Raw genomic sequence first — 26,916 nt, 5'->3', positions numbered from 1 at the left:
TACATATCCTTAACCTGGGAGAGGGAGTCCACATTGTCCTCAACCCCTTTCCTGTGCCTAGACATTTCTCCATTTCACTTGTTTAAACAGTGTCTTTGTTTTGGGTCATGCCATCCACCTAAGCCACCCTACACCCCTGTGGATCCCTGTCATCTCCTGATCTTCTGATCTCTCTCCCATGTTATAGAAAATCTTCGTACATGGTTCATGGTCTCTTCTAGGTCACCATCTATGACATCTAGGGTTGATTTGACATCCATGTAGATAACCCCACACATGGTGGCCTCTAAGGCTTCTTGATCTCAGAACCAATAGCATTTCCGTCCACTGCATTTTTGCAACCCTGTATCACTAGCACATCCCGCACCATTTTTACTCCCAAACAGTGTCAGCTCTGAAAACTTCAACAGCAAGAGCCTACAAAATATTTTGGTTTGACTGTCCCCAGAAGAAGACCCCAAAAAGAGATTCCAGTATGAGTAGTTTAATGGGAGCTAATCCCAGCAGGGGAGTGGGGGCACTGAGACAAGGAAGAGAAGGAAGCAGAACATCCCTCAGAGTTATCCCACCTGGGGGAAGATGAAGGAACTTGGTGGTTATCCACCAATTTCCATCAGTCATTGGCTGAGGGCTGCTTCTAGGGCACATTAGCTGCTTGGTATTTCTGGCCTGAAAAGGCACTGAGCCAAAAGCAAGTGACAGTCTGGCCAGAGTAGGAGGCATAGAAATAAGGATCGCTGCAGGGATGTTGGGGGGACATCGACAGCATTGGCTTCACCTACCATTTCAGCTTTCTTAATGCTGCATTTCCCCTAAACAGGCCTTGTGTCTTTATTGAGGTCGCCGATCCTTTGACTCATTCGTTTTCAGCTAACTGGTCAACCTCCCGGGAACCACAATTCCTTCCATATGGAGCCTGGGTCCCATGGACTATTTGAGCTTCCTTCTCTCAAGCCTCTCAGCTTCATTGTTTTCCTGGGTTTGTTTTCATTTTTATTTTTCTCTTTTAACCACAATTTGGTATTTCCCAACTAAGTTCAGACTATGATAGCTAGAAAGAATTGCCCATACAGGCAAACTGGTGCCACTACAAATTAATGGAAGTCTGTTTCTCCAGTTCATTATATTTTTTTACTTGTTCTAGGTCAGCTCTCTCTTTAATAACTCTCAGCTGCTCATCTAAACATTCCTCCTTTCTTTTCAAGGCCTTCTCAATTTTTACTCCCTTTCATGTTCATGCAATGATTCAGCCACATCTATATTTACTGTCTCCATTTTCTTCTTCTCCCACTCATTCCTCAACCTGCTCCAGTGTGATTTCTGGCTTCCTTATCACGTGAAAACCCTTTTTGCTTGACCTCCATGTCAACCCAATGAACATTTCCACTCTCATGTTTCTTCTTGGCAACATTCTTCCACATTTCTTCTTTTGGAAACTTTCTCATCCCTTATATTCTGTGCCACGAAGCTATCTTAGTTTTCTTCTTATCCTTCTGGCCATTTCTTCTCTTTTCTTTTCAGTTTCGTCTTCTATCTAGCCAGTGAATGTTTGAGCTCCTTGAGATTCTGTCTTGTGATTAGGCACATGTATAACGTGATGGACTGTAATTAGTCTTTGGATATTGAACATGATATAATCTATACAGAAGTTGAAATATAGTGATGTACACCTGAAAATGATATAATGTTATAAACCAATGTTACCACAGTAAAAAGAAAAAAATGATTCTGCCTTGGGCCGTCTCCTTTCCTCTATATTCTTTCTACAAACAATCTTACTCTCTTGATGCCTACTATTTCTATCTACAGTCAATTCTTATCCTTTGAGATCCAGGCTCAAATGGTCAGCAGACTACTTGATACCTGCTCTTGAATGTCTCAAAGACACGTGAAAATCAACATATCTAGGAGTAAACTGATGATCTTTCCCTTAAACCCAGCCCACTTCCAGGGTACTTCATTTTAACAATCTATCCAACTCTGTGCAGACTGGAAATCCAGGAGCCAGTCTCAACCCTCATTCACCTTACCTTATTGAATTTCGCTTCATAAAGATCTTTGGAAATCATCTTCTCTCTCAGTTTTCAACACTTGCACCTTTTCCTAGCTGTGGTTACCTCTTCCCGGAATTACAGAACTAGCCTCCTCACTCGTCTATCTTGTGCTTTCTTGACTGCTCTAACCCTTTCTCTGGGCTGTGGCTAAAATCAACTTTATGAAATACAAATGTCATCTTGTGATCTCTGTCCCTAGCCCCTCTCAAAATTCTTCAATGGCTTCCTAGTTCTTTACAGATTAAGATGAGCCTTCCCGCATAGCTTGCAAGGTCCTGGCTGGTCTGGTCCTACTTGTGTCTCCAGCTTCGTCTTTGGCTGTGCTCCACCTCACTCTTTCTGCTCCATTCACACTGACTATCTCTTCATCCTGGCTCTTCCAATACTCCTGGCACTTCCAATACTCCCCACTTTCATAGGGCTTTTGCACAAGCTGAACGCTCCTTCTGTCTTTCTTCTCTAGTTGACCCCACCTTACAGACTGGAGTCTCGTCACTTCATCAAGTGACATGTCTCACTTGTGTTACCTCAGCAAGGATGGCTTCATTGGTACATTATTAGGTCAGTTCCTCTTACTATAAACTCCTATCGCACCATGTAATTTTTCATAGCATCTGTCACAGTTGCGAGTTTACATTTATTTGTATGATTTTTTTATTAATGCCTGCCACTCCAATAGATTTTAAGCTTTTAGAGGACAGAGATGATGCCTCTTGTGGTGCCAGGGTGCTTAGTACGTGCTCAGAAAATATTTATTTGAAGGCTGACAATTAATGAATTACTAATTTTCTATTTCTAGAGAAAATAAAATTCCTGGATGTGAATGCCCTCATTTTCCAGCCTACACCTTGATGAGCCTGTAGTCTCAGAAAGATCTCTGTTCTGGATGAACCTTCTCAATTGTGCCCTTCCTGATTGAGTTCCAATAGTCCCTCTTTCTCATATTTCAATCTCCCCCTTTTGCTTTTTTCGTTTCTTGCATCCATTAATATTTTCAAGTTGCATTAGAAAAAATATCCTCCTCAATCTTGCATTTTGACCATTTTCCTTTACAAACTCCCCAAAATAATAACCCACACTAGCTATCTCCCCTTCTCATTTTCATGTGCTGTCATCTACTCTTGTGACTTTGAAATCAAACTCAAACTTTTCCCTTGAACTTTAGACCCAAATTACCAATGGACAACTCAATGTATTTATCTGTGTGTCTCAAGGGTTCTTCTAATTCAACCTATTTCAGCCCTTTCAAACCTGCTCTTCCTCTGCTCCTGTAGAATCGGTGACAAGTGCTATCCTTCATTCAGTTACCAAAGCTAGGGACAGCTGGGTGTGATGGTTCTCCCAGTCTTACTCAGCCTACTCTATCCCAATTAGTCAACAGATCTTGTTTATTGTGTTTCTTAAATGTTTCTGGAGTCTCTGCAGTGATCAGTATTGATAGTCATCTTTAGTTCTCAGACTATGGTGAGAGGCTCCGAGTGGTCTCCAAGGTCAGCCAGGCCCCCTTTAGTCTGGTATTTACACTGCTATAGTCATTTTTCTAAAGCACAAATCTGATCATGTGTAACCCATCCCCCCAGGCCTATGACCCCCTTACAGGCTCCCTACACTCTCAAATGCATTGGCATAGCACGCAAGTCCCCACATGATTATATTTCAGCTTCCCCTCCATCTATTCCTCCCGTTATCGCCTCTGATCTAGATACTCCCCAGTCCTTGCTGATCTTGTAATGCCAGGATGTTGTACTGTTTTATGCTTCTGCACCTTTTCACACACTGATTCTTCTTCCTACAACACCTTCCCCAGACCTTTGGAAGAATGCAAAGCCCCTACTCATGCTTCAAGGCTCAGGTAAATGACCGCTTGTCTGGCACAACTTTCCCTGACCTTCCCAAATAGACTTGAGCTCTCTCTATTGTGCTCCCCATGTGCCAGATGCACATTCTGTTGGAACTCATGTTGGCAGAGCTGTTGTGTAGGGTTGTTTAGGTTGTGGACTACACAACTCCAGCATCCTTGTTCACAAAATGGTGCACAATTAGTACAGTCATACATCATGGCATTATTTTTGAGCCATTTTTCCATTCTTTGTTCTTAAGAATCACAGATTGGGTAAGAAGGCATAAAAAGAAGATTAAGAATGTAGGGTGGATTCCTGTGTTAACTCAGGAGGAATGAAGGACGAGACACAGTACATGTTGAGTCAGGACACTTATGTGTTTAAAGCAGGAGCTTTGGGGATAAGTGGTGTACTTTGATGTACCATGCTTAAGTGTCAAATTGTGCAAGAGCTATGACAAGAAGAGGCTGATTCAGGGTGGTGATGTTCGTGCACAACACCAGAGCAGGAAGAGCTGGAAGAACATAAACAGACTATTTAAAAATGACCAAAACACAATCGGCCACTGAAAGAGGAATGGAGATTCCCTGTATCTTCATGGAGTTGATGACTAGTGTTGGCAGAGGGATCTCTCAAAGAAATCCCCTCCCAGGGACTGAGGGCCCTGCCCGGAGCAGACTGGGGCAGTCACTGCTGGAGCTTGGCTGGGTCCTTCGTTTATACGTCTGCCCCTCTGCCCAACAGATTGAGAGCTTCCTTAGGCCAGGAGTGGAACCTTTTGAGTTCAAATTACCAGGGTCTTAGGAGGTGCCCAGCCCACTACAGGCCCTCCCACACCTGTCCTAGCTAGAGGGCGAAAAGAGAGGGAGGTTTATGGACTTCGACAACAACAGTAACAATAATAATAGTCAACACTATACAGTAATAGTGTTTACTAGTGCCTGCTACTTTTCTAAGTGCTTTATATAAAAACCCCTTTTTTCCTCCCATGTAGATATCGTAACGATTCTCATTTTATAGATGAGGAAACTGATGCTAAGAGATGTTAAGTAACCTGGCCAAGGTCACACAGCTAATAAGTAGTGGAGGTTCTTCCATACCCTATCTATTGGGATGGCACTTCTAATCTGAAGAGAGGTGGAAGATTTTAAATGAAGTTTCTGTGTACCTCCTGCCTTGGACCCCCATGATGTCAGTGGTTTTTGTCTTACTTATTTTCTTTTTTTGTCTTTCATCTGATCATCTCTGGGCTTCCATGCACATTCTCTCTCTCCGCAGTAGTCCTGGTGGGTGCGTCAGAGGACACAGAGGTGGAAACTTCTGTTGGAGGGAGACATTTCACCCATTTCCCTGGGTTACCCACCTATCCTCTCAGACTGCTTCCTTTTAAATTGGGGAGAAATCAAGGAAGTTATCTCCCAACGTTTTAGCCACTCATCTTTTTGTTTTGGAACTGCTTCTGGGGATATGAGGCCAGATCTTACCTTCCCATCTTTGGAAACCCACAGGTTTTTCTGGGTAACACTTTTCAAGGATTTAATACGGGTTTTCCCTTCTCATTGGTTTAAGGACAAGTTGATGTGATTTGTTTTTCTCCAGCTATGCTTTTCCTATTTTCTTCACTGGCTTTTGTGAATTGAGCAATTTTATAATTTGGTTGCACTTTGTCATCTGACTCCAGAAGTCAAATAATTGCTTCTTCAGAAACTTTTATAATTTAATTTTCCTTTTCACTTAGCTGTATTTCTCTAACCTATGGAGAGGATAGAAATGCAGAGTTATAATATGAGGTCTGTGAGTCTGGAGCTTTCCTGCAAAAGGCAAAAAAAAGTTCACACCTGGCTTGCATTTGACGAGGATTCCACATGCTTCATTATTTTCTTTGGATCCCCAACGGGCTTTTAAACATATATATGTTAGCATTTTTGTGTGGCGTATATTCATAAATAAGAGCTTTGATTTTTTATTCTAGCTCTAAGGAAGAAAACAGGCATTGTGTTTAACACGGGCTTGTATCAACAATGATGGCCGGATTCCAATTCATTCCTTGATTTAGAACTTAAAGAATATTTCATTTAAAATAATTCCTTCCCACACCCCCACGCCCCAGGTGTTTTCTAATTATGTAGTTGGTTGGCCTAAGAGTCTGCAGATGCTGGTCTAGGCTATTCCTCTTATAGGATTTGTCTTCTTGAAGGCGTTCAGGGTTCTTAGGTTTCCTTTCTCCTAAAAATAGAACAATGTGCCTTACAATAATTTAGCCCACACTTATATATTAAGGACAAAAAATCCATTCATTTCTGCCCTTAATTCTCTCTAAATTACATTTGGTTTGGTTTTTAAATGGAGTCAAAATGATGCATGGTGGGCTGGCCCGGTGGCACAGTGGTTAAGTTTGTGCACTCTGCTTTGGTGGCCTGGGTTTCGCGGGTTCGGATCTCAGGCATGGACCTATACACCACTCATCAAGCCATGGTGTGGTGGCATCCCACATACCAAATAGAAGAAGATTGGCAACAGATGTTAGCTCAGGGCCAATCTTCATCACACACACAAAAAAAGATGCATGGTAGTAAAGCTTCGGTTACAGAATTGGGATTTGGTACATTTCCAGTTGTGGTAATAAAACTGCCTTTTCTAAGGTTTTATAAATAATTCAGTAAAAGTATTTTTCTAGGATTAAGTCAAGTCCTATTTGGAAGTAAGACTATAGATTGGGTATGGCTGGGTTTCAAATACAGGATATTTCAGTCAATTGATTCTATAAATCACTTGTATTTGTCAGGTTACATGTCCTAATTTTTAGTTTGGAAAATATGGTCCGTGTATTCATTTTTCTAGGGTTGCCAAAACAAATACCACACACTGCATGGCTTAAACAACAGAAATTGATTTTCTGACAGTTCTGGAAGCCAGAAGTCTAAGATTAAGGTGTTGGCAAGTTTGGTTTCTTCTGAGGCCTCTCTCCTTGGCTTGTAGGTTGCCACCTTTTGGGTGCGTCTTCACGTGGTCTTTCCTCTGTGTGTGCACGTCTGTGTCTTAATTTCCTTTTCTTATAAGGACACAAGTCAGATTGGGTTAGGGCCCACCCGTATCGCCTCATTTTACCTTAATTACCTCTTTAAAGATCCTATCTTCAAAAACACTCTTATTCTGAGGTACTAGGGGTTATGACGTCAACACACGAATTTAGGGGTTGGACACAATTCAGCCCATGAACGTCCCTATTGACTGGCCATTTCTGGCCCTTCTAGGTACTTGGGACCTGAACTTCTTCAGGATATTTAGTACTACACTGAAGAATGATAGTGACCTCAAGAGGTTGACACATTGCTTGATAGCACCAAAGAATACAGAATGTTTTAATCCCCCCAAAAATTTCATAATATAATAACATGATATGTTATTATTATATAACAAATATAAGAATTGAAATGCCTTTAGATAATAAATAGCTTAGGCTAGCAATCTCAGAACCTTTGGCCACCAACTGTCGTAAGTGACATCTCAGTGCTTATTAATTAACGAAAATTTGTAACATAACGCACTGATGTTCTTACATCACCTGTTACGAAGCAGGCATCTTGCTCTGCTAGGAGAAAGTGAATACTTTATCCACTTGTTCTCGATGAGTTTCTGGTTGAGGATCTCAAAGATTCCAGATACAACGAGATCACATATTTGGGTAAACCAGATATCAGCTTCTTAGACTTGATCAGATCCGCTCAAACTCCCTGTCCACCAGACAATGGGAAGTTCAACGCCATTGCCAAAATTTCTTTACATTCCTGGTGTCACATTCCTAGTCACCTCTGCTTTCAGCTTCCAGCTCCTGCTGAATTTTTGTTCTCCACTCTATGTCTTGCAGCTGTTCCTTTGTCTTTTCCTTGGCGTCAACCCAAACATGTGACACAATTCTTGATCATTTGCTCTTTCCATTAAAGTGCAATATGCGTGATGCAGCTGTATGCCCTAGATTTCTGCTGGCAATTTGAATGACAGGGACGGTTACATTGAAAAGCCATAGAGCAATTAAACTAAGATTGAATAACAGGCTCCTTTATCCTTCAAAATGTTTCTTGGGCATTTCCACCAACTCTAATTCCACTTCTCTACTATTTTGCCGAGCTTTCTTTCTGTTCTCTTCCTTCTTCTCCTTTTCTTCTCTCTTCCTCTGCCTACCCTCTCTGCTCTCCCCTGCCTCATTCACTCTATCCTTCTAATTCTCTTTCATTAAACAAGCAGAGCTGTTGAACTATCTTTCTGTAGCTTATTTCCAAATTACACCCTCAGGGCTGCATCTTCCACCCCTGCATGGCATCAAGTATTTTCTTATACAAACACAGGCCCAGGCCATCCCCAAAGTAAACTGCTAGAGTTAACTGCGAATTATGAGTTCTCTTAATTTGATACTCATGCAGACACATTGAATGTTAGCCTCTAAGCAATAGAAGGCCTAGATTAACTAGTGGCAGAAGAGAAAGGCTGGATTTAAGAGACTTCTCTGAGGTGGAGTGGGAGGTGTTGGTAAATGGATGTGTGCATGAAGGGGAGGGGGAAATTGAGCCTGGATATTGGATTTGCTGCATGAGAAGCAGGGTTGATGGTGATAGCATTGCTGGCGAACTTGCTACAGAAGGCAGAGCCAGTTTAGGGGGATAATGAGCCCAAAGTTGATTCTATTAAATTCAAGAGAAATCAGTTAAAATAATGTGAATGATGTGGAACGGTAAAGGTCTTGGGGTGCACGTTGGGATTTATAGTTTATCATTAGAGCCAGTTGGAAGATGGATGGACTCATTTCCTATCTGTCATATAACAGCACTCACCTCACACTCCAGGATTTAAAAATGCTTTAAAAGGGACACTTCTGTTTTTATCATTAATTATTTTTTTATAATAAATTATAATTGAGATATAATTGACCTATAACATTGTATTACTTTTAAGTGAATAGCATAATGATTTGATATATGTATATATTGCAAAATGACTACTACAATAAGTCTAGGTAACATCCATCACCACACTTAATTACAAAATTTCTTTTTCTTGTGATGAGAACTTTTAAGATCTACTCTCCTAGCAACTTTTAAATATGCAATACAGTGTGGTTAACTATAGTCACCATGATGTGCATTACATCCCAGGACTTATTTAACTCATAAGTAGAAGTGCATATCTTTTGACCTCCTTCACTAAAAGGGGGACATTTTTTTTTGCTTGAGGAAGATTTGCCCTGAGCTAGCACCCATGCCAATCTTCCCCTATTTTGTACGTAGGTTGCTACCACAGGATGGCCGCCAACGAGTGGTGTAGGTCAGTGCCTGGGAAGTGAACCCGAGCCACCGAAGTGGAGCACGCCAAACTTAACCACTAGGCCGTGGGGCCAGCCCCACAAAAGGGACACTTCTTAATCCTCATGAAAAGTTGTAGTTCAGACTTCTGGCCAGTTAAACCTCATGGGTGTTCTCACGTGGAAAACAACTTGGCATCTGGCAGTTAAGACTCACCACAAGTAAGCAGCACCTTTTCTATCGTCACTCCTTTGTTGTCAAAGGTTCAGCAGGACTGGAGCCAAGGGCTCGATGGGAGAGGCTGAAGATGAGGGTGAGGACGGGGCAGTGTGGGCTCTGTTTATCTGAGCTGATACTTGTTTATCTTGATAGCCAGAGCTGAGACTAGAATGGGCATAAAAGGGAATCTGGAACGGCCTTGGGTTTATTTTAAAGTCAAAGTGAAAGACTATAAATTGCAGGACTTTAGACAGAGTCTGAATTATGATCTGATACCATTTCAGAAAGTTTGCTCTGGTGGCTGTTTTGAGAAGTGGTCTCCCAAGTCACAGGGGAGGTTAGTACCCCGAAAAGTATCCAAGAAAATACTAGAGGAAAATTGGATGCAGATGTCCTCTTTAACCTAAGGAAAAAAAAAAAAAAAAGAAAGACGCTAAACCGTACTGGTATTTAATATGCTACTTCAGAGTAGCACATGTGTATAATTTATAAATAAATATACACATATTGGGAATGCCTGCTCAGAAATATTTTCCTGATGGGGATACAATTGTGATCTTCAGTTTTTACTTTAAAATAAACTCTTGCTGAGGGCCCTCCTGGGTTTCCTATTTTGTCCATTATAGAGTAGAAAAGAGGGAGAGATGAGGCAGTTGGAAGGAAAGAGGAAAAGGCAGATGAGAATGGTATTTAGGATTCGGTGATTGATGGTTTGTGAGTACATCTTTGATAAGACCCTTGGCCCTCAGTGAAGCATGTAGCACCTCTCTAGTACTCTCACAGAACCGCCCTCATTTCTGTTCCATATAATGGTAGAAGCTCTTAGCTTTTTGCTTCAAGAGTGAAATAGGAATGCCCTACGATATGCTGTGGAATTAGGGTTATGAAGACTGCCCTTATGATTCTGAATTACAGGTTGGAAATTACTGGGGTTAGTCATTTGTTGATGCCTGCTATTTGAAATTTATATGGTAATTAGGCTACTGTTAAATACATTTTACAAAATGCAAGTATAAGAGCCTGAATGCATCATAAAAGTTATTTTCTCCTTAGGAAACTGTAAGAGTCAAAATTAGTCATAAAAGTTATTTTCAAAGCATTTCCTTTTGGATACGTTAGGAATGCTGACTATTCAACAAACAGTAGTTGCATAAAGAAGATTTTTGGTCCCATGATCTGGCTGAAGCTTTGCACGAACAGCTGCTTATCTCATGAATGGAATTTCCTGTTAATATTCTTGCAGGCTAATTGTTCATCAAAAGTATAACAAACGTCAACAAATATCACAAACGTGTTACATCCTAATATTTGAGAGACAGCGAAACAGTTCAGATGTTTAACTTGACTGTGCTTAAAAGGCAACAGTGCAATCTTTAGCTTTTGTCACAAACTACTCTTGATGGGATTAATGCTATTCAGAGAAACCATTTGGTTTAAGCGCCCTTTTCTTTTAAATTACTGCAACATATGGCTTAAGATAAGACAGGCTAAGGGAAGAAACAAAACTGACTTCAAACTGCATTATTATAAAGCACCTTTGTTGTGTATAGATTTCATGTAGTCTTCATCTCAACTACATATGGAAATAAATTTTCTTAGAATAAAAATACTGCAAATGGACTCAAATTCTTTGGCAGCAACCACAAAGACATCTACTTTTTAATGTGAGATGTGAGTTGCTTGGGGTGGAGTTTCCAGCAGTGGGAAGTCATATCACCCGGATACGAGGGTTCAGGTCAGAAGCAAAAATTTAGCGTCAGTAGAAACTTCCTGGAACACAAGATAGCTGATTTTTAAAAAGCATTTCCAGTTTTTTCCCTCCTAGTAAAATTAGCATTTTGCACAAAGGTGCAAACCAAAGAGCTGTTTCAGGAAGGTGCTCAGGGAGGAAATTTAGCTCAATGCTCTGTCCTTCATAGCATTAATCACGCCGTTTTCTTTTCCTTAGCCCTAAGAAACTCAGAGTGACTAAACACTAGAAATGAACTACAGGTCTTTTTCCATTCTCTTCCAGATGGTATCAATCTTTGTTCCTCTTTCAGACATATATGAGAATGGAGCCAGGCTTCTGGAAAGCAGAGCTCCCTTTTCATCTTATTGGCATCTACTCGTGAGGAGGGCGATAATACCTTTACAGGCACTGGGAGCCACTTTGTGGGTTATGAGGACGGAAATTTAATTACTCCTCCCACTTCTGCTATCTTATCTGTTCCTGTACATTTGTAACCGTTAACTCTCTCCTGGACACTTGTGTTGAGTCCCGACAACCTCCACGTCCGTGATGATCAGCACCCCACTCCACCGCCACCCTCTTTCCACCCCTGGCTAGAGGCTTGGCAAGTGACTGAACATGTAGGCTGGTGTTATCTACAGGTTACTGTCTGTAACTAACGCTCAAGGTCTATATAGAATGTTTCTATAGTTCTGTATAGCTCAATTTTCTATATTAATAAATTCTTGTAAGTATACCATATAATAATATTGTATATTCATAAATTTAACAAACATTTAGTGAGCATCCTTTATATGTGCTGTGCTGTAAGTGGGGCAGACAGGGATGAGCAAGACTTTTCCTGCCCCCAAGGGACGTGAAATAAGAAGATGACATAAGGAAGGTGTTGGCAAACTACCCAGGAGCCAAATTCAGGGCGCCACCTGTTTTTGTCGGTCCTGCTAGCTAAGAATGTGAAGAATTAGGGCTGGCCTGGTGGCGCAGCTGGTAAGTTCGCATGTTCCGCTTCGGCGACCTGGGGTTCGAGGGTTTGGATCCTGGGTGCGGACCTGCGCACCATTTATCAAGCCATGCTGCAGCAGGTGTCCCACATGTAAAGTAGAGGAAGATGGGCATGGATGCTAGCTCAGGGCTAATCTTCCTAAAAAAAAAAGAATATGAAGAATTATAAAAAAAGAATATATGATAGACATGTATGTGTCTATTATATATGTTGCAAAGCCTAAAATATTTACCATGTGACTCTTTACAGCCAAAGTTTGGTGAGTCTTGATACAAGGACTGTAATGCAAGGAGGAACTTGAAGTGTTTTACCTTGCATTGAAGTCCAATCAGGAATAGTCAAAGGCTGCGGGAGTCCAGGGGAGGGAAATGCTACTCTTGACTAATGGGATCAAAGGAAGGACTATGGATGGGGGAAGCGAGCCTTTAAGAAGAGGTGGTATTTCTGTTAAAGGAAGCCATGGTGGGGGTGGGGGTGGGGGGGGGGTGGGGGAGGGCAGGAGAGGCAGCGAGCAATGAAGGCAGAGCTGCTCAACCCGCGGCTGTACGCTGGAAGCCCCGGGGAGCTTTTAAAGTATATCGAGGCCAGATCATAAAATCGAAAACAAATGGAAACACATACACCTAACTGTATACCAAGTTGGAAACATAACCCCACAGAGAAAGAATTATTTCAAGTGGCTTGTGAACTCTGTACTCCAATTAGACATCCCTAACAGGCAATATTAAAAGATTGAAAGAACCGCAAAGAAATCTTAAACTTTCTTCAGCAGTTTTATCAGTAGTAGTAATACTGGCATTGCGATTTTATACTATCTTATCTGTGTGTTGAGATAAAGCAAATTAGGAAATACATTAATTTCATTAAGAATCAAGATTTCTGGCGTAAGGGAAAAGAGATACAAATTAAAAAGTCAAAGAAGTTAAAAGGGCTAAATTTTAATTGGAAATATTGGTATGAATTCATGACTTACATGTATGCTTATGTCTTAGTTTTTGATTTAAGGAGTGTGCATGTGTGTGTGTGTGTGTATTTGTACTGAAAGAACCTAAGAGTGATGATGCTCCAGTAGCCATGAGACACCTACTGCCCAGACTTAATTCTAAATATCGTTTAAAGGAACCAGTCTTCTTGGAGAAATGACTGATTACAGGCTTGGTTCAAGGAAAGCTCAAGGTGAGAATGGGAATCTTATTGTGCCAGCAAGTAAGAAGCGTCAAAGGCTAGTGAAGGGGGCCGGCCCAGCGGTGCTGCGGTTAAGTTCGCACCTTCTGCTTCAGCGGCCCGGGTTCGCTGGTTCAGAACCCGGGTGCGGACATGGCCCCGCGCGGCACGCCATGCTGTGGCAGGCATCCCACATATAAAGTAGAGGAGGATGGGCATGGATGTTAGCTCAGGGCCAGTCTTCCTCAGCAAAACGAGGAGGATTGGCAGCAGTTAGTTCAGGGCTAATCTTAAAATAAAAAAGGCTAGTGAAGTCATGGCAAAAGGTCATAGGACCAATTTGACACCATATCCACTAGGCAAATTTAGGACAATTCAAGAGTTAAAAAGAATGATAAATGTTATTGATTGTAAAATATAGAATAAATAAAAATTCCTAAGTCCGTAGAGAAAAGAAAGAGAGAGAAACCAAGGAAGACAAAAGAAAACCTCACTTGCTGCCACTGGAGGCGACCACTATAAAAACTCTTCACTCTGAAAATTGGTAATTATCTCAAAAGAATTAGCATTTACTCTGTCTTTATAAGAACTATAGCTCTTCTCAAGTTGAGAGCATAAGAACTATGGTTAATCCAAGTTTTTTTCATGGGAGAACACCAGCTAAGAAATACAAAGGATGACAGAATTTAAAAAATGACCATTTAATCTCATGCATTGTGAGTGGGAATGTAAGATGGTATGGTCACTGTGGAAAAGAATTTAGCAGTTTCTTTCCTTTTTTTTTTTTTTAAAGATTGGCACCTGGGCTAACAACTGTTGCCAATCTTTTTTTTTTTCTGCTTTATCTCCCCAACCCCCACCCCCCTTACACAGTTGTATATCTTAGTTGCAGGTCCTTCTAGTTGTGGCATGTGGGACGCCGCCTCAACGTGGCCTGACGAGCGGTGCCATGTCCACGCCCAGGATCCGAACCCTGGGCCGCCGTAGTAGAGCACATGAACTTAACCACTTAGCCATGGAGCCGGCCCCAAGCAGTTTCTTTCAAAGTTAAACACACACTTACTAAACAACTCAGAAATCCTATCCCTAAGTATTTAGCCAACTGAAATGAAAACTTATGTTCACACGAAGACCTGGATGAAAATGCTTTTATGGCCTTATTCATAATTACCCCAAGCCGTAAGCAGCCCAAATGTCCCTCAACTTGGGAATGGATAAACAAACTGCAATATGCTCCTCCAATGGAATACTATTCAGCAATGAAAATGAAAAAACTATTGATCCATGCAAAAACATGGAAAGATCATGAATGCATTTTGCTAAGTGAAAGAAGCCAGACTCAAAAGGCTACACAATGCATGATTCCATGTAGGTGACATTCTGGAAAAGGCAAATCTAAAGGGACAGAAACATATCATTATTGCCAGGGGTGGGGTGGTAGGGAAGGCATTGACTACAATAGGATGTGAGGGAATGTTTTTTGGGGCGGGTAGAACTATTGTACTTTTTAATGCCTCTGGTGGTTGCATGAATATACACACACATTTGTCAAGACTTGAAACTCTGTACAGAAAAAGGATAAATGTTTACAGGATGTGAATTATGCCTTAATACAAAAGTGAAAGAAATCTGCCGTTTTGCAACTCTTAACCAAATAATTCTTTCAGGCAAGGGTCATGATGGATGCTAAAGCTACTGGGTGAAATTTTGTTGGGGAATCAGGACATTCATGTGCCTGAATGTTGCCTCACAGATTCCTTGCTAACTGCAAATAGAAAAACATACTTTAGCGGAGAGGTATGATGGTCACCCCCTTAATCAAGAGATCAACGTCAGCATCACTAATAGTATGAGGACCTGACGTTATGTGTCATCTGGTGTGATGTGAAGTACACATCTCTTGTGAATTATACTTGCCCCAAAAACTTGATCTGGATCTAGTCTCTTTAGACTTAAATTTCAGTTGAAGGCCTACCGAGAATAGACACATAAGTTAAATGACATCATGAGGAGTTGATCAGACCAATAGATTGTAGACTGTTCTATGAGATAGTTGGCCTCGTTGCTTTAAAAAGTGAACGTAATTTGAAAAATAAATAAACAAAAGGAAGAACAATAGACTAAAGACTCTTAATAAGCAAACGCAGTGTATGAAATTTGATTGGATTCTGGTTTTAAAAAAGAGCAAAAAAGGAGACTTTTGAGACAATTGGGGAGTTTTGAATATAGACTGGATATTCGGGAATTGCTGTGATTTTCTTAAACATGATAATGGTGTTGTGTTTATGTAGGACAATGGCCTTATTTTTGGGTAGTCCCATGCTTAAGTACTTACAGGTCAAATGTCACGTTTGCAAATTATTTTCAAATAGTTCAGCTCTACCTATCTATCATCTATCTCTCTTTCTATCTATCTATCATATCTATCTATCTATCTATCTATCTATCTATCTATCTATCTGTGTATCTACCTGGCATATTGCAAGATACTCAAAATTGTGATGGGTCCACAGATGTCCATGTGTTATTCTTCCAACTCTTCTTGATGTTTAAAAATTTTATAACAAAAAATAGGGGGAAAATTAATACCAGATCCTACTCCAGACTACATAAATCAGGATGTCTTGGGGACAGGACCTAAGTTACAGCATTTTTTAAAAGCTCCCCTGATGATTTTTTAAAAAACATAAAACAACCATTTTATTGGGCTCCTGGATTCTGTCGGTCAGGAATTCAGACATGGCAAAGAGAGGATGACTTGTCTCTGTTCCACCGTGTCTGGGGCCTCAGCTGGGGTATGCTGGTGCCTTAGGCAGAGGTCATCTGAATGCATCTTCACACTCATGTGTGGCAGTTGAGCCTGGCTCTTGTCTGGAACCTTAGCTGGGCTGTCAGACAGTGCATCTCCATGTGGCCTCTCCACATGGTCTCTGTGCGTGACCTCCAGGTGATTTTAATGTGAAGTCAGCATTTTCTCAAGTTTGGACAATCATAAGAATTATCTTAAGCATTTATTAAAATTCAGATTCCCTGGACCTTTTCTTGGGTCTGGGATGGAGACTATTAATATTTACAGTTAAATTCACCCAAGTGATTCTAATGGAAAGGCAAGTTTGGAAAACACTGATGTGGGGCATGAGCTCTGTTCTTTTTAAGGCCCCAGATCTGTCCAGACACCAAGCACTAGGCGGCACAGAAGAGGGTGGTGTATTCTACTGCCTTATTTCTGAAACTTTGTCCCAGATGTTTCCTTTGATTTCTAGATTGTCTTGTGGTATCCAGATTTGTCTTTCTTTGGCTGGGATTATGGTTCTCCCATGGCTATGTGGTTTTGGTTGCTTTAGTTGAAACACTTGTCCCATTTGACCAAGTCCTTGGAACTTCCTTTTTCAAGACATGATTATGTGAGTATAGAAATTGGATGTGTTAGAGATAAACTAGGAGAGAGAAAAATGAGGCTAAGTCATACCAGGTCTTGAGTTATGGGCTGAGGAGTCTGGCTTTAAGTTAACATGCAGTGGTCCTCCAGAGGGAGTTTCTTGATTATGATCGCCAAAGGATGAGCGATGTGCATTAGGAAAGCTAATCAGGAGCAGTGAGAGCCTGGAGGCAAGGAGAACGGGTGAGGGCCTAGGAGAAAAGCTCTGGGGGCATTTACCAAGATGAGGCAGTTCTCCATGAAAAGGAGAAGATGGATCTGGGACACATTATTTTCAAATCCCTTACAGACCGTCATCACATCCTTTGGCATCGCTGTAGGTTTATAAAATGGAATAACATTTTATCTTTTAAGAAGAAAGATGACACTGTTGACTTACAAACTACACTCTGAATTGGTTCTAGGCTGGTCATAGGTATTTGAGGTGATCAAATGAGGTCATACTCTGCTGCTTGTCTCATTCCCCTCTTGACCGAGAGAACGAAAGCTGAGCTAAGCTTCAGATCTGTGGACCTTGATCTCAGTAGCATGATTTCCCAGCCAACTGAGCCTACTGTCATAATCTAAAACCAAGGAAGATCTTCTGTAACCAAATTAGAATCAGAGAAATGATTGTCTTCTGAGGAGCCTCTCATTAGTATCTGTTAAGTGATTACTCAGATATACCGGTGTTTTTTTGTTTTTGCTAAGATTCTTCCTTCATTAAATTTAATGATGGTATAGTTCTGGCTAGTAATTTAGGAATAAGGAATAAGTTCTAGATGAATCTAGGACAGGCCATTAAATTATAAGCCACAGCTGAATGAGGCCCAATGCCTATTGTTGTAAAGAAAGTTTTACCAGGACATAGCCATACTCATTCTTGCATACCCTCTATGGCTGCTTTCAAGCGACAAAGGCAGAGTTGAGCAGCTGCAACAGGACCTGTGTGACCTGCAGAGCCTCAAGTCTTTACTATCTTGTTATTTACAGAAAAAGTTTCTTGATCCCTGATCTAGGAGAATGACTTCCCATAAACTGGTGGTGTGGTTCTGCATATGCAGGACGTTGGAAGAAGGACAATGAGAGGCATGAAAACATCTGTATTCATTTTACTTTAAGCCAGGAAAGTCTAGTTGGGAGAAACAAATTTGAATTCTCTTTTGTGTGTATGTTCTTTGAAGTTCTTCTTCTGCTTCTTTTTTTCCCCCTCTTAGGACTACAGTTAGCAGGACTATAGTCAGATCTCATCTGTGATCTGTGATTAAACCCATGGGCTCTGGAGCCAGACTGCCCATGTTCACATGTCAATGACTCTTCTTACTCCCTGCATGACCTTGGGCAAGTCATTTGACTGCTCTGTGCTGCTGCTTCAACTATAATAATAGAACCTGCTGTCTAGGGTTGTTGGGAGGATTAAGTGAGTTAATGCATGGGATGACCAGGACTGCAGCTGCCTCCAGTCAACACTCTGTAAACATTAGCTCTTACTAGTATCCATTCGATATAGGGTCATCGACAGCCAACATTCCTTGATGAGACCATCTTGTCAATGATGACTTATGTCAGGACAAGAATCCATTGCCCATTTCAGGGCTCTCTGAAATGTTTTTCCAAGTGGTTCTCTCAAAATGTGGTCTCTGGACCAGCGGAATCAGCATCACCTGGGAACTTAGTAGAACGTGAATTCTCAGGCCCCATCCAAGATTTACAGAATCAGCGAGTCTGGGGATGGGGACTAGCCAATGGTGTGCTGCTCAAGCTACAACAACTGGCTTGCCAGGGGAAAATGCCCCTAGAATGTGCTGATTTCCACGGTATAAATTCTCCCACTGTGACTGATTTCAAGCTACCAACGTGATGGTTTGGAACCCGTTGTTATTGAGTTTGGGAGAGATGCACACCATCTGCTCTCCTGAACTGAAAAGAGGGGGCTGCTCTAGCACACTCCTGGCCCAGACATCTGCGTTTTAACAAGCCTTCTGGATAATTCTCTGCATGCTGGAATTCGAGAACCATCACTCTGACTGATCCCGCCAGAGCTTAGTCATCTAGAGTCCTGGGGAGAAAGTGTGGCAGAGTGCCTGGGCTTCGGCGGTGGAATATCTGGGCACAAATCCCACTCTGTCACTTCCTGATCTTAGGCGAGTGCCTGGCGTAGAGTTAAGGATAGCTGCACATTCGTTGTGCATATTCGCTGGCCGCATTCCTGCTGCAGTCAACCAACCCTCTCAGGTCAACCAACACCCTCTCAGACACTTAGAGGAGCTCTGAGGACTTTTACTGCTCCCCAAGGCCCCCAGACAAACCAACGATGATCCCATTGCTGCATTTTGCAGGTAGATTCGTAGAACTTTCCTCAGGGCTTTGTTATATTATCTGTTGTGCCTCACAGTGATTATGCGAAGCGGAAAATGGTTTTTATGATTCCATTTTACTTGACAATCATAAAAATAGCCAACCTCAGCGTGGTGATTTGCAGAGCTTTGTTCTAACACTAGGTTGGGATCCAGGATGTAGGCAGGCCGGAAGGTTCATTTTTGTCCTTCGCTAACTGAAACTACTCAGATGAGGGTCTAACAAATCCTTCTTGATAATTCCAGTTGCGCCACAGTCAAATAGCTGGGTTCCTGTGTGTCACAGAGCCTAGTGGGCATAGAGTCAGCATGGTAAACTCGAAGTCTAACGAGGCTTAACTTCGCTGAGCCTCTCCCTGGCTTCCACGTTCACCTCTACTGTTCTGATCTCATCAACGTCTACACTGGTCCTTTCTTATGTTCCTCCTTGTTGTTGGTTACCAACCCAACAGCTGCCTCCACTTCTTCCTTGTGAATAGAGCCCTGATTTTTTTTTAGGCACCAGGAGACAATGTGCTCAGGGAAGATTGGACCCTCATGCATGAACCCTGATTCCAGGGCTGTCCAGCAGAACTCTCTGTAAGGACGGAAACTATCTATATCTGTGCTGTCCGTAATGGAGACCACTAACCTCATGTGGCCAGTAAGCACTTGAAATGTGGCTTGTGTGACAGAGCAACTGAATTTCTAATTTTAAGTTAACTCTAAATGGCTTCATGTGGCTAGCAGCTACCATGTTAGACACCACAAAGACGCTAACCCTTGATAATTCCTGTCTTCTTTGCCTGGTGTTGTCAGATATTGTCACATGGCCCAGTCCTGACCTATAGGCTCCAGTGTAAAGGAATGGGAGTGTTTGGGAAAGTTTTTTCTCCCTGCTAAAGGAGAGAGATGCACTAGGAAGCTCGTGTCATTCTCGTCTCCTGCCCTGTCCCCTTCCCACACTTTCCTTCCTGCCCTGCATGACGGCATGTGCAGCGCAAGGCTTGGTGCCTTGGGAAACCTCTTGTGACAATGAGAGGGTGATATTAATAAATAGATGATAAGAAGAACACTTATATAGTACTTATCACACACCAGGGCCTGGCTAAGCAGTTTATATATGCTAACTAATTTAATGCTAATGACAACCCTAGGAGGGAGGTGCTGTTGTTATCTCCAGTTTTACAAAGGTGGGAAATGAGGCTCAGAGAAGCTAAGCAAGTTGCCAGAAGTCCCACAGCCAAGAAGCACCAAAGCTGGGATTTGAGCCCAGGGAGACCAATTGCAGAGGCTTTGCCTCTCATCCCTGCACCATACCGCCCTGCTGGAACCAAGAGAATTGCAGAGGAGCTGCACAACCATGGAGCCATCTATCTTTAGATATCTTGTCATATGAGATGAACACACACCCTTATGTTTAAAGCCACTTTAGGCTGGTCTCCTGTGACTTAGAGCCTTAAGCATCCTAACAGATACCCTATCTTTGAGTGAGTCTCCTTCATCTGGAGTCCCCGACCAAGCTAGCCCGCAGAATCACTCCACTATCAAGGGCTGATTCACAGCAGACGTGGATTAGGAGACAAGCCCAACGTCAGAGCTGGGAGCGCTGATGTTGAAATACCTCGATGGAGACACTCACTGGGGACTTCCACCCCTGCTCCATCCCAGAGCTTGCAGCAAACCTCAGCCCTTCACCATCTGCCCATTGTCTCTGATTCTAAGAAATGAAGTTTGTCCAAAAGCATTGTGGATATGAGAAGCTCAGAGATAGGGAGACTTAAAAAATCTGTAAAAGGCTGCAGAGCATATTTTTAAGTTTCAGCTCCTATTATTCATTATGTTCTAACCATGGAGTCAACGTCTGGGTTTCCACTCTCCCAAACCCTGTTTTGTGACTAAGAATTAAGGCTGACTTGAAGTTGTACTTCACTGATAAGTAGGGTGCTTCTCTTTCCAGGCTGAAGAAAATTTGGAAATGCATGAATGTTCAATCTATTCAGTCAGAAGGAAACATGGCTTAAGGGAGTAGTGCTGAGAACCTCTTGTCCATGGCAGCACGGGACTGTTTCAGCCCAGGACAGCACGGGCTCCTGTTTGTAGGTGTTGCACAGAATCCCCTTCCATCCCCACAGCCATCCCTCCTCCTTCCTTGGTGCCGGGTGGCTCTTTCACTCTCCTCCAGTCCCCACCTTCTCCATTACCCTTCTCCATGCCCAACCCTGGTATTCCTTCTTTTTATACTACCTCCCAGGATTAACTAGATGCAGGGCTGCAATGGCAGAAGGAATGGGGTGATGCAGGAGAAGCGAAGAACAGATCTAAGTGGCAGAGAGTCCCTGGTCCATCCCTCACCACGGTCTTCATTCATCCCTTTGCTCACTCAGCAACGAATTATTGAGCACCACGACTAAAAGCGCTAGAGATAGAATAGTTGAAAAACTCTTCTTGGGAGGAAAAAGAAACTGCTGTAGGATCCTTGTGGAGTTTTATTTTTCAATCTTCTCTTAGTATTTGGTGTAGCCAAAGATTCAACATTATCTTATGTCATTACCTCTGAGTTAATAGGAGGTTGGGTATTATCGGCCCATTTCAAGTGGGAGAACGTGAAGACTGAGGTCAAGTGACTTTTCCCTGGGATGTGGGTAAGTGGCAGACCCAATCCTCAAATCCACATCTTCTGACTCATTTATTTTCTCCTAAGACCCCTCACACCAGATCTGCCCTGGGCAGAAGCAACCACTGCAGGCGTCCACACTGCTCTGAAGCAGACCCTGAAAAATTCTTCTTTCCCCAGGAGCCCCTCATGGTAGGGAAAGGAGGGGGCTGCTGGCAGCCTGCATGATCCCACTGCTTAGTCTTTGAAGTAAAGAAATCTTGAGATCAAAGGAAATATTTTGTTGAACTCAGTCATTTGTCCTTGATCTGCAAGAAACCTTAATTTAATTAGCAATATAAACTTTGTAAAGACTTCACTTTCCCAGCTTGGCTTAACATATACCATTTCTTTGATTTCTAAGTGACTTGGAACTAATAAGGACAAAAATATGTAAAATATCTCACATCAGACACGGACTATGCAATACTTGTATTTCATGAGTATTTTCGGGTAGTACTGACCCAGATTTGTATAATTTTCGTGCTCTAATGAGTAAGAAGTTAGAGTGGGAAATATTTTGGACTAAATTATCTAGTTGTCTTCCAGAAAGGCAAACTTCCCAGATTCCTTGATGTTTGAAATCACGGCATTTTGGGAAGGCGGCTACTAGCATTATGACATTTTCCAGAAGTCAGGCACTTTATGTATGTTTAAAGAATGTAATCGCCACACAAACCTGTGACAAAGGTATTCCTCTCTCTCTTTTACAGAAGAAATCAAGTGACATTCCCACGATCACACAGCTTAGACACTATGGTTTGACACTAGCGGATGCTGAGCCCGACTTGGTGTTCACAGTTCATGGGGCATTTGGGGCCGCCTTTAAACCTTCAGAAGTCATCTGGCCCACTTCCTCCCCTTACGTCAGAGCTGAAGAAAATGAGCCCTAAAATCGCTCCCCTCTCCTAACAGAGCACACGTACAATCCAGCCACTAGCTCTCTGGAGCGTGATCTTTTCCCCTGTACTTTTGCAGATGGTTAAGAACGGGAGAGGGCTGGCCCTGTGGCTGAGTGGTTAAGTTCATGAGCTCTGCTTCGGTGGGGGTTCGCTGCTTTGGATCCTGGGCACGGACCTATGCACTGCTCATCAAGCCATGCTGTGGCAGCATCCCACCATCATAGAAGAACTAGAACGACCTACAACTAGGATATACAACTATGTACTGGGGCTTTGGGGGGAAAAAAAGAAAAGAAAAGAGGAAGATTGGCAACAGATGTTAGCTCAGGGCCAATCTTCCTCATCAAAAAGCATGAAAAAAAAAAGAATGGGAAAATTTGTCCCAGGTGGAAGCAGGCCACCTTGGGGTCCTTGAGGAAACTCTTCCATTTCGGGATATTTGGCTGATGGTGAGGGATCTGCCAGGGCATTCATGGCTGAAGAAACTAGCTTTCCTCATCCCTATGTGTGTACGGTGTGTGCGTGTATGTCAGTGTGTGTGAAAGCTATGGATCCGCCCTCCTGTGTGGGACAGTATTAATTCTACAGACCTATCTGCCTTAAGTATTTTCTTCCAGGGAGGAATACATGTGGAAGCGGAGATGCCTCCGGCCAAGATTTCAGGCCCTGATCTATTTCATGCCGAATATATTGTTTGCTGTTGTGTAGACGTGGTTAGTATTTTGGGGCACTTTCCTTTTTCCTTCCACTTTCACCTGCTAACAGAAAACAGAAGAGCTTGGCAAGTGACCGTGTGACTGTTAATATTGATAATACAAAGTCTCTTTTTCTTAAGAAGGCCATGCTCTTCGAAGAAAAAAAAAAAAGAAAGAAAGAAAGAGAAAGAGGGAGGGAGAAGCGGGGTGGAAGGGAGGGAGGAAAGAAATTGCAAGCTACCTGAGAACTCCTGACAGACAGGTCAACAGCTCCTCCTTACTCAGGAACAGCGGGCAGTTCTCATTCCCTCTAGAATAATCTTCATTGAAACACTATCAAATGGTCTCTCATGGACTCTTTTTCTTAAACAGTCTGGAATGTAAACTTGCATGACTTGGCTGGAGTGTCCAGAAATCAAATGTTATTCGTACCACCCCTCCTCCCTGCCCCATCCCCACCCCGATCCTGCCACCACCGGCCTGTTTTTAGCTGGGAAATTTTTTAAGCTTCTTACTGGAATTTGCTGCATGTGGTTAAAATCCCCAGAAGTAAAATGTGAGCTTGGCGTATGTAATCGGTTTTGTTTTAGAGTCACATTCAGAATAGTAAGTGACAATGAGATAATTTCCTTTTTAAGGAGGCTCTTAATTCCTCTAACCTAATGATTTCCCTGAAATCTAGTTGAAATTCATAATCTAGGATGAGGTTGCAAAAACACATTGTATGTAATTTGTACTGAGAACTATTTCAATTTGGATTCCAATGTAAGAGGAAATACGGAGGGAGTGGGAAACATACTCCAAATTTTGTGCAACATTTTAGGGAATTTTTGTTTTTTTATCCATTTTTTTTTTTTTAAGGAACATCGTCTGCTGAATGTAGTGGCCAAAATGAACTGCCAACTGTTGAAGCTGGATGATGCGTGCATAGAGCGTTGTGGTTCTTTCTTCTATGCTGTTGTGCATATTTGAAATTTTCCATAATGAAAAAAGAAAAAGGAAACAGTGGCCGTGCGAAAAGATCACGGCTTTACTATTGGGCTACTGTCACTCGCAGGAGCCATGTAGGATAGCCAAACAGAAGCAGGAATTACATTTAGTTCTAACTCATTTTCTAAGCAGTTTTTCTTTTTTTTTGGGGGGGGGGGGGGTTTCCTGGAACCTTCAAAACACGCTCAAAAACTGTTTCAACATGATCTGGCCTGGCAGGGGTCAGAGATGGCAGGAGTACGAGACGGATGAGAAAGCTTATGACATACAGTTAGTGGCTGGTTGAGAGAGTTTCCAAATAGAAATATGACTGGAAGATTAGAAAAATAGACTGAAACCAGCAACCCTGAGATCAGTCACGTGGCTGCCACATATTTTTGACTTACCTGGGCGCCCGAATATAGCGCTTTGGTTTTAAGTTCTTAATCACTGTAATTGCTACAGGTCTTGCTCTGTTGGGTAACTCCCTGCTCCACCCCTTCCAGGCAAGCTGAAGGCACAGCTATGCTTAAAGTAAATTGTTCTCTGCCTCAGATTTTCCAGTGGAAAAAAGGAATGTATATTAGGCAGATTATTTGACCTTCCCTTCATCATGCCAGGGTAAGCTTCCTAGACTAGCTAATTCTCCTCCTGCAGGGACTGGCAGCTCCCAGCCCTCAGCTGCGGGAAGCAGAGCTCCTTCCTCCTCTGCCCTATCTGTGGCCCCAAGGATTCCCCTTCCACCTGGGGTGGTGACCAGCTTACCGCAGGCCACTGCCCCAGTGCCCTGGCTGCTCAGAGGAGGGGAAACCACTGGACACTTGTGGGGATCCTGGAAGCTGGCGTGTCCCATCCTGCCTGTCGTTCTGTCGTCTCCAGGGATCACCCCGGTTCCGGCCCCTCCGGTAATCTGTCTCCTTTGCGTACTCATGCACCCTGCTGCTCTGTGGGTCTTTCCTTGGACTCCCGACTCCTCCTCTGCTGCCATGCCAACTCTTTCCACTGGGCTGTCTGGGGTCCTTGTGGATAATTCCTTCTGTGTCCTCAGAGTCTTCTAAGGATGCTAACCTTAACTGGAATCTGGTTCTCTCCAGATTACCTGGTTTTTCACATTTCATCAACCCGGTCGGGGATCCAGCATTACACCAATGCTCCATGATCACTTGCAATCCGTTATTCTTCTTCCTTTTGGAAAATATGACCCCTCTGTTGAGTCCTTGATGTTTTGTGATTCCTTTCTCTTTCCTCCTTGCTGTCCCTTATGGGATCTCCTGGTGACTGCTCCCTCCCACCTTTCCAATGCAGTCAAGACGTGTCTGTGTGACACTGTGTGTGTGAGAGAATGTATGTGTATGGATATCATGTCAAGATCCCGGCTGCAATGTCTGACGACTTGGATTCTAATTTCTGCTTTGTACTCCCTTATTTGTGTGACTTTGGCTAAGTTACTGACCGTTTTTTAGGGTTGTTAGTTCTATAAAGTGCAGATAACAGTATTTCCTATAGCATAGGGTGTTGTGAGGATGAAATGAGAAGATCCATATGAAGTGGTTGGTATATTTCTGGACTAACTCAAAAATTGTTAATTATTATCATATTTGGGCTGCTTGCTTTCCTTCTCAAATCCCACCATCTTGTGGGGAAACGTCAACGTTTTTTGGAAATACACAACCTGTCCCCCACCAGAGAGCCCTGCCTTCTGTAACTGGGAACAAGTGTCTCTACTGCGTACGTGTCCCACTTTCCCACAACCTCCTGGTCTACATGTTCCGCCTGTCCTCTTCTCGGCCAGTGGCATTTACTTCTTATCTATCATATCCTTATCTTTCCATAAAAATGGCTGGAACCCTTCAGACTTGGTTAGACAGCTCCCCTTCACTGCAATCACACAGGCTGTGATGTGTATGTAATTCATCTTGTATGAACGTCATGTTTATTCTATGGTTATATTTTCAAAATTCTTTCACTATAGGGATCAAGATGGGGCTAAACCATTCTTTATTGCCCACCGCCAGCCAGAGGGCATGTGAAGAATCTTATCCTCTACCACTCAAGGCCAATAGTAGCCTTGATCCCAGAGGGTGAGTTGTGTAGGACACTGGCTTGGCAGGGAGGCCAGATGGCACTTTTCCCTTGATAATTAATCAGTAGCTGGGACACCAGGAGGCCCAGAGGTGGTTTTCATCATCTGAATTCCGTGTACAAGCTCAGATGAGGAATGGGACAGGACCTCTGAGCCCTGGGACAAACTCAGCTATCTTTCTGTGCTCCCATGATTTCCTTTGGAGTTTTCTTTGGTACTTCTGGAAATTCCAGTCTGTCTTGACCCTGCTGAATCTCAGCAAGGATAAGGGATTTTGTCCTAGCAAGGGCCAAACCTTTAAGATGGCACTTCTCTTTGGGAGGCAGAATGGCGATGGCAGAGGGAATCAGACCCAGGGCTTGATAAGGCATTCTGAATGACCTTGGTGCACAGAGTCAGCAAGCTAATGACCTTCCTGTCCTAGGCACAAGTGGAGCCAGGAAAGATGGGGAGGTTAAGCTCCGCTTGTGTCTAACCTTTCCCACCATCCCGAGAGGTGAAGTGGCTCATTTTCAGAATGGAATGGGGAGGAAGAGAGAAGAAATTC

At 42.7% G+C, this 26,916-nt stretch overlaps 1 long non-coding RNA gene across 1 annotated transcript in view; it reads right to left on the bottom strand.

The window, feature by feature from the left end:
• Nucleotides 1-26,916, bottom strand: part of LOC139077950 (uncharacterized) — a 49,926-nt gene that overhangs the window by 5,176 nt on the left and 17,834 nt on the right. The window lies entirely within an intron of this gene.

Source organism: Equus przewalskii, chromosome 20, assembly GCF_037783145.1.
Source record: "Equus przewalskii isolate Varuska chromosome 20, EquPr2, whole genome shotgun sequence".
NCBI classification, from domain to species: domain Eukaryota; kingdom Metazoa; phylum Chordata; class Mammalia; order Perissodactyla; family Equidae; genus Equus; species Equus przewalskii.
This window is presented reverse-complemented; position numbering and strand designations above follow the sequence as displayed.